Raw genomic sequence first — 9,727 nt, 5'->3', positions numbered from 1 at the left:
TACATACAACTCACTTGGTCAAACTTAACTAGCTTAAGAACACACTTGGCTTGCTTTTGGCCATTTTTCACACCATCATGCCTAGACCCAAATTTAACAACTCATTAATATCAAATTCCTAGTTCCAATACCATCCCAATGCACTAATCATGCCATTTTCAAAACAATAAACTTGTCTATGGCGCCCCCGACTCCCACGTGCGAAAAGAAGGGAATCGTGACACCAGAATGATGACAGCATGGGTCACACACCCCAAACACCAAGTGATGTTAGAAATTCTCACTTAACCTCATAAAAACATAATTTACTAACTTAGAGCTTAATTTGTAAAACCACCCCTTAACTCTTAGGAAATTGCAAATTAGCTCCTAAACTTTCAAAAATTACAAACGGGCCCTAAAATTTACCAAAGTTTATGGACTTAGAATTTCCAAAGACTCACATCTAGGACATACAACTCACTTGGCCAAACTTAACTAGGTTAAGAACACACTTGGCTTGCTTTTGGCCATTTTTCACACCATCGTGCCTAGACCCGAATTTAACAACTCATTAATATCAAATTCCTAGTTCTATTATCATGCCAAGGCACTAATCATGCCATTTTCAAAACCATAGACTTTTTGTTTCAAATAATCGCATAAAACATCTGTATTAGGTCAAACAAAACCTAGTATTGGTGTCTTTGGCCGAACACTTGCATTTTGACACCAAGAACTCTAAAAGTTCACAAATCCTAATCTCTAACATGTTAAATATTCAAACTTAGCGGATAGTAAGCATGACTAATCAACAAAACTCAACTTATCCACTAAATGAAAATCGCCTTGCACATATAACATAGAACCCGAAACATAGCATGCTTTGGCTTTGGAAAAAAATGACTAAATCCTTGATTTGCATGCATATATCTTGAAATAACACATTTTTACATTTTATATACATGTTCTAACTTGATCTAAGTGTAGTATTCATCATATTATAGAAAGTCACAACATCAAAGAATCCATTAAACCAAGATCCTCCAAACTATGCAATAAAACATACCTCTTAGCATGTTTATTAAAATTCAACAAAAACATTAGTAATATAGATTTTAAAATCCAAATTAAACCATAAACCAAATTTTTAAAAACAAGATTTTATAACATCAAAACCATGGATTTAAGTTTCCATAGCTAGAATGACAAAATAAACCAAAGAATCTCATGCTTGAAGGGTTTCAGTTCTAACACTTGGAGGATCATGCAAATATATTTTATTAAAACCTCATATACTATAAATATAACCAATTAAATACTTTTTAACAAAACAACACAAACTCTCAATACTTGTCAACATACTCCAAACCAAGCACCTAATCTCCAATATCCTATCATCCAACCTTCAAACTTCAAATAATAATATTCAAATCTCTTCCAATAATGCCAAGACTCAAATTATTAAAAAAAAATGATATTTGAGTTAGGGAAAGAGACTTACAAAGCTGGAAATCTAAAGAAACAAAGCACCCAAACTTTTCTCTCCACAACCCCCTCAATTTGCTCTCTAGGAAGGAGATGAAAAATGCAAAATGAGTGAGAAATGAGGGGGTGGCGTGGGCTATAGGGGGCTCACTTGTAATGGGTGAAGTGTATGACACATGATGGGAAGTTGGCTTGTGCAAGAGAGGAAGAAATTGAATGGATGGAAGGCTGGAAGTGTGCTGGCCGAGAGGTGAAATTACAGTGAGAAGCTTGAGTGTCTGACTTACCATAAAGTATACTATCTGGGCTTAAAAAAAGATACAAAGTCAGGCCATGGAGTGGTCATTCAATTGGGGAAATATTGTGTAAAAATTTAAGGAAAGAGGGAAACATTTCAACTGGAACAAAAACAACAATCTGGTTGGCACCATTCAGGGTATAGATAGGGTTTCACTTAGGGTTTCAAGTCCACTTGCAATTGATTTGGTCAAATGACTGTACCATGGTGTATGAGAGTCGGTAAGGGTGTAAGGGATAGTGCATGAGTGGATGGCTGCTTGTAGAAGTGGTTTAAACCAAGAGGAAAACACAAGTCAAAATCGAGCACTTTCAGGGTTTGGGAATTTTAGGATTTCGATTACCCTCAAGATTTGGGGTTGTGGCCTCCTCACAATTTTTGGAGTGGTTGAAACCCTCTTTGTTGGTTGTTCAGATTGTACTTGAGTTGTTGAAATGGTGCAATGTGTAAGAAGGCATGTTAACTTGCTTGGCTTTCACTCCATCCACCTTACACATTTGTACTCATCTTAACAAGTGTAAAGTGGGCTCCAAGTGGAGGGTTGTGATGGTGCCATGTGTCCAAGAAAATTTTTAGTGACCCTAGGCTGATTTGGACATCCTACATGATGATGTGACGACTATTTGGTCTAGATGTCATGTGGCGTTCTCTAATTGACCTAATTTCCACTTGGAAAACTCCAAACTTTTAATTGCACCATAAATTCCTAAATATTTATAGGAATCTAATGGTGTAATTTGTTTTGCCAAATTATACTCCTAAGTGCCTCAAATTATACTCCTAGTCCTCTAGCATACCCTTCTTGTTGACGTAATACCTCCCTAAAGACAAAAGCTTTTGCATATGTGGTACGCTGCTCGGGTTCTATATCAAACAACTTACCAACCATTTGCGTTTGCACAAATATTAAATATGTAACTTCAATACCCAATATGCTGACAATTGAGTTCAAACGTTGTAGAAATAGAAAGCTCTCATCCATAGAATCCTACAAAGTCTCACATGAAGTTCTTTTGTGGATTCTGTCACAAATTATTAGACTAATTGACTTCCTTGTAGAACTCCACCAAGTTTTCTATGGTGGAACGCTGCATGTGAACCAAAATCATTAGCCCCTATTACAAAATTAATTATGCACTTACTACATAGCACTTTAAGTACAATTAAGCAGACCCTTGTTAAAAGAAATTGTTGTTTATTTTTATTTTTTTGACCAATTTCTCTATAGTTGACAACAACGATCCAAGAGACAAACCTTCTCCTCTAGTATCCTCATGAATGACTTCCTTCTAGCCATGTGATTAGTTTTTAGCATTTTTCTGTCCTTTTTATTTTGCTTTGACAATTTCTGCATGCCTTGATAAGATAAAGTTATCTAGTCATTTCCATAAGGCTTGGTCAATAACCCATGGTAAATGATGTGAAAATTACATGGATTGGACATCCAATACCTTGAGGGCCTTGCTTCCCCATCGCCGACATAACTTAACCCAAACCAATTGTTCGACCAAGATAGACCCACTGGCCAATGCTTCTTCATGACTTGCATACTCTAAATGCTTCTTGTGCAAGTCATGGTGGAAAGCATTGAAATGCTTACGAAGCGGTTTCCATACTGTTTTTCAATGATTTGTCATTTCCCAAGGCAAGATGAAATCACCTTAAACATAAGATGGTTGTAACACCCCTCTCCCCAAGGTTAAATTATAAAGTCACTTTTAAAAGTTCTTGAGAGTTGGAAGAGCCTGAGTGCTACTACTAAACTTGACTAAAAAAAATATTTTCTTATACTTGCACTAACTACAAAGATTCCTTATAATAAATAGAGAAGATTTCTTTTAAAATACTGAAATCATAAATGAGAGTGCATGGAAGCATTCATTAAAATTTCTCAAAATCCGTGCAATAAAAATCATAACTTAAAATTTCTATACAGGATTTAGGCCACTATCACGCCTCACTAGATTAAGTCTCATCCTGGAGCTCTACCTCATAAATATTCTAACCTAGGGCGGTTTAAAAATATAAAAACAAACTAAAATTAGTTGATCACTTAGTAAGAAACCCATCATAACATAAGCATACTTAACATAAAGTTTCCATAAAATATTTCATGCTAAAAATTAAAATCATGACTGTTCATATGTATGCTATGGCATTCATGACTTATCTTGATTTATCTAACTTATCTTACTTATCATATTAGCCCACACACTTAACCCTGTATGCAAGGTTTTGCACTGGCCCCACATCTCATGGTCGCAAGGGGAGCTACTCATAATATTCTAGCATACTATGGTGGACCACATTTAGCTCCATGGCTTGCACATCTACCCATAAATTGCATTGGTACCATGCATCTCAATGGTCATCTGATTACCTGTTCTTAACTTATCTTACACTTGATATTATGAAAATTTACGTTTCTTATGCAACATGAAATGAATGAGATGCATAATACATACATAACTATAATATGCGGAATGAAACCTGATGAATGACGTGCTTGCAAATATATCATGACATTCGTGGTATGTAAACACTAGTTTCCAAAAAATTGGCTTTAATAATAATAATAATAATAATAATAATAATAATAATAATAATAATAATAATAATAATATATATAACTAACATGTGCTAATCCTAATTTTATGATCAAGTTACTTACCTTATAGTGTTGCTCACTAAAATTTCTGACACAAAATCGATTGCGGTGCTGGATTGGGTATCTTGGGTTCGATAGTTGTACTTATAGAGGTTTATGGTTTTTTCCAAATTACATAAGGAATGAAGATATTTATAGAGGGATTTGGGAGAGGGTGCTGATGAGTTTGAGTTAGACTCAATTAATACATGTAGTTACACTAATCTGTTGAACACTTAGTTGTGATCATCTAAGAAAAATGTGATACCCTGTATTTACGTATATTTTAATTAAATAATTATTTACTTTATTAAAATTACAGGCTTTCTTGTTTTAAATTTTAGATGATTTACGTGACATTATTTTAAGACTTTTAACTATGAAATTTAATTTAAAGAGCTTTCTTGTTATTAAACATTGTTTATTATTTAAATTGCTCCTTATTCTAAATTATTTTATTTTTTTATTGTTGGATTTTATTATTTTATTTTATTTATTCATTTCGTTTAAATTGTTTTATTTAACTTGCCGTATTGAAATTCTTTTCGTTAGATCAGTTTTGAGACCCAGGTTGAAAAGACTGAACCTCATTTCCTTCTCTTCCTTTTTCTTTTTCCCTTTTCTCTTTTTCTTCTTTCTTTTTCTTCTCCCTTACTTTCTCTCCTGTGCGGTACCACATCTCTCTCTTTCCATCACCGTGCATTTCTTTCTCCTCCACTCAGTGCCACTGTGTGCCACCACCAAACCTCACCGCCCAGCCCACTAGTTCCACCACCCTAGCCTCCCTTCCCCACTCTCTCTCTCTCTCTCTCTCTCTCTCTCTCTCTCTCTCTCTCTCTCTCTCTCTCTCTCTCTCTCTCTCTCTCTCTCTCTCTCTCTCTCTCTCTCCCCGTGTGAAACCCATTCGGGTTGTGCATTTTTTGCTCTGCCCTTTGGCGCCACCACCACCACAGCAGCTTCCCCTCTTACCAGCCATCATCCTCCACCAAACTCAGCCCCTAACTCTCTGTTGTATGCCCCCACGAAGCCCACCAAGACCCATGGTTTTTCTTCCCTTCCGCAGCCGTCCGCCATCGCCTGGCCACCGCACCACCACTATTAGCTTCCCCTCTCCCCAGTGAGTCTCCCCTGGCCTCGCCACCCCCAGTGGTGCCTCCACCTTCCCTCGCTCTACCATGCCCTCTTTTCCTCAAAGTTGGCCAATCTCCTCTGTGCACTGCCACCCACAACCACCACCATTAACTCCACCGACCTCTGTTGAATTTTTTGCTTATTTGTTAGTCCCACATCGGTGGGATTAATGAAAATGGCATAAGCCATGTATTATAAATAAGAGGCTTAGCCTTTTAGTTTAAGTGCACCAGTCAAATGCTTAGTTAGTAACTTTTGACTCTAGTTAAATTCCTCTGTTGTCCATTTTGTAAAATGGGAAGAGGTGTGAGTTAAAGTTTTGCTAGTGGGGAAAGCTTTGTGGGTGTGTTTGGGGTGAGGAGAGAAATTATGTGATTGTAATAATTTTTCACATAGTGTATTTTCTTCTCTGGGTCTGGTGGTTTTTCTCTTGTTTTGGAGTTTCCACGTAAAATCTTGTGTTGTTATTATTTCTCTATTTTTCTTGTTATTCCTGCAAAGGGTAGATCCTAGGGGGTGAATTTGGGAGGTCCAAATTCCCAACAATTGGTATCAGAGCCACTAGGTTCTTTTTGTGGGGTGGAGCTTTGGTGTGGTAGTGTGGATACGTACAGTCTAAGGAGGTTCTGTCTAGGAGATTGGAAATTTTAAGTGTGTCCAGTGTGACCCTCCAATCTTTCCTGGGAACTGACTTAGTGAGTTACTATTCATTTCTACAGTAAATTCATCAAAGCAATGTCAGGAAGTAGGCTTTCAAATCTTGTCAAATTTGAGGTGGAGAAATTTGATGGGAGAATCAATTTTGGCTTGTGGCAAGTACAAGTCAAGGATGTCTTGATTCAATCAGGATTACACAAGGCATTGAAGGGCAGACCAACACATGAAGTCAGCACTAGTACTAGTGTGACTGGTGAAATGAGCAGATTTAAAATGAGCGATGAAGATTGGGAGGATCTGGATTTGAGAACAGCAAGTGCGATACGTCTGTGCCTGATCAAAAATGTTCTTGCAAATGTGCATGGAATATCTACGGCAAAGGAACTCTGGGAAAAACTTGAAGAGTTGTATCAGACGAAGGGCGTCTCAAATCGTGTGTACCTGAAGGAGCAGTTTCATACACTGCGGATGAATGAAGGTACAACTATTTCAGATCATTTAAGTGTTCTCAATGGCATTGTCGCTGAGCTAGAAGCTATTGGAGTTAAAATTGATGATGAGGATCAAGCCTTGAGATTCATCTGGTCTCTTCCACCTTCCTATGAGCACATGAAACCTATTTTGATACATGGGAAGGAGAAAATAATTTTTTCAGAGGTTACCAGTAAAATCTTTTCTGAAGAGAGAAGACTAAGTAGTGGAAGTAATGTTCCACTTGAGAACTTAGCGATGGTAGCAGCTAGAAATGGGAAGATGAAGAACTACATGAAGAAGAAAGTAGTCTGCTGGGAGTGTGGACAATCTGGGCACGTCAAGAAAAATTGTCCAAGAGCTGGAGCAAGTTCGGCAAGTGGCTCCAAGTCAGTAAATGGAGATACTGGAAATGATGCTAATATTGTGTCTCTCTCCATGGAAGATTTTGCTCTTTAAAAAGAGACATGTACATCCTCATGGCATGCCGCTAATTCCCAAAATTGCCATGATAGAGGATGTGTTAATGTTAGCGGGTCCGCAAGTTTGCACACAGGCATTGGTTTGGCATTGATGCAGGGTGTGTGGTGGAAATTCATATCGATGGCTGATGAACTTCCAGGAAAGCCAAACGTGAAAGTTGCACCATAATTTTCAGCAAAGTTGTTTTTCGACATGGGCCAAAGTGAAATGCTTGGAATTAGTTTATTCTAAGTGGGTATGCTTTTATGGTGAAGCATGATAGCGGAAGCTATGAAGATCTTCATTGAGGTGGAGCTTGGCTATGGGACTAGTCAAAGTCGCAAGGTGGAGATTGTTGACTTTTTTGCTTATTTGTTAGTCCCACATCGGTGGGATTAATGAAAATGGCATAAGCCATGTATTATAAATAAGAGGCTTAGCCTCTTAGTTTAAGTGCACCAGTCAAATACTTAGCTAGTAACTTTTGACTCTAGTTAAATTCCTCTGTTGTCCATTTTGTAAAATAGGAAGAGGTGTGAGTTAAAGTTTTGCTAGTGGGGAAAGCTTTGTGGGTGTGTTTGGGGTGAGGAGAGAAATTATGTGATTGTAATAATTTTTCACATAGTGTATTTTCTTCTCTGGGTCTGGTGGTTTTTCTCCTGTTTTGGAGTTTCCACGTAAAATCTTGTGTTGTTATTATTTCTCTATTTTTCTTGTTATTCCTGCAAAGGGTAGATCCTAGGGGGGTGAATTTGGGAGGTCCAAATTCCCAACAACCTCCATAAGCCCCTCCATGGCCAACCCAAGCTTCCCATAGCCCCCCTTCAATTTTTCCCACTTTGTGACCCATGGCCATCCCTTGAAAGAACAGATTCGCCGCTACGCCCCCACCTCTAGCACCACCTTGATCCTCTAAAAACTATATTTCACCATTGTAAGTAATTTTCCAAAGAATTTCTTGAGATTTAAATATATTTTTGCACTAACAAATTTTCTGCAGCCTGGTTGGTTGTGCCAAACTTTGAGTCTGAGAAGTATGGGGGTCTGGTTGGATTAGAGGATGGGATTGCTTACTGAATTGAATTATGCTTGGGTGTTTTTATGTTGTTTTTCGTGTCATGAAATTCATTCCATTATGACATGCATATTCATGGGTTGTAAATGAAAACTAGGTTTTGGGTATGTTTGAAACGAATGAATTTGAAAAGATTGAAAGATAGGAAAAATGGATTGTAGGGATAGTGGTAAATAGGGACGGTGGTAGAGTCCTGCCAGTGATTCCCGTCTACAATGCTCTGATAGATTGAAATAAAGGAAAAAAGAACTTAGGGATGGTGGTAAACAAGAATGATGGTAGAGTCCCGCCCGTGATTCCTACCTACGATGCACTCAGTAGAGATGATGGTAAGCAGAGATGGTGGTAGTCCCGCCTACAGTGGGAGCAGTAAAGATGGTGGTAAGTAGGGATGGTGGTAGTCCCGCTTGTGATTCCTGCCTACAGTGGGAGCGGTAAGGATGGTAGTAGAGTCCCGCCTAGGATTTTCGCCTACAGTGATTTGATAAATGGATATGTTGAGCCATTTTCTAGGAAAAAAAAATGGCCGCTTATGATTAAATGGATATGAGGACCATTTTCTGGGAAAATGGGGAATGGTATTCAATGGCATATTTTGGGTTAAATGAGATTTTTGGTGTGCATTGAAAAATAATCATTTTCAGTGAAAATGATGGTTTTGGTCAGATGTTTGTTTCATCTAGTGCATGCATACATGTTAGTTGCATGAATATATTTTTATCTCTTGGATTGTTTGGTTGGTTAATTACTAAGACTCATAATCTCACGGGTATTCGATACCCTACTGTTTTATTGTATTCAGTCGTAGATTTTGATGTAGAGGAAGATGTTGAGCTTGAGTGATCGGCTCCACTGGAGGAGTGACATGTGGTCACTTTGGATCATGGGTTATGTATCACTTTTTGGTTATGTAAATATTGATTTTTACTTTACTTTCACTGGATAACTGTATAATTTTCTGTAATACTTTTATTTTGGTAGTCTTGTATTTAAAATTATGGAACTTAGTTGACTTCTTTATTTATCCACTGGGATTTTATTCATACATTTTTTCATGTCACACACTTTGAGCACTTATCGTTGGTTACGTAACCCGTGTTGTCATCATCCCGACGTCACAATTCTCACGTTTTCGTACGTGGGAGTCGGCGACGTCACAAAAAAAGTTAGAATCTAAAAACATGATCTAGTAGTTCATTCAATATAGGATTGGCAGTGACTAAGACTGTGTATGGGATTTCAATCAGTAATGATTTTAAATTGAAGAAAATTTTTAATGACTAATTTTTAAACTCTAAAATGAGTCTAACCCGTTCAATAAATAATAAATGAGATTTTACTTAGTTATTGAGTTTAATTAAAACTCTTAATTAATCTCAATAATTTATCACTCGTACGCTTATCCAATATGGCCTATTAAATATTATTTAGGCTCAATAAAAAATTATCAATATTCCGATAGATAAATTTCCATGTAAAAGTGAGCTTCGAATTTGTGTATCGGAATATTGATCATTTT

This window comes from Carya illinoinensis, chromosome 4, assembly GCF_018687715.1.
Source record: "Carya illinoinensis cultivar Pawnee chromosome 4, C.illinoinensisPawnee_v1, whole genome shotgun sequence".
NCBI lineage: Eukaryota > Viridiplantae > Streptophyta > Magnoliopsida > Fagales > Juglandaceae > Carya > Carya illinoinensis.
The sequence above is the reverse complement of the archived record's forward strand: the minus strand, read 5'-3'. Positions refer to the sequence as shown.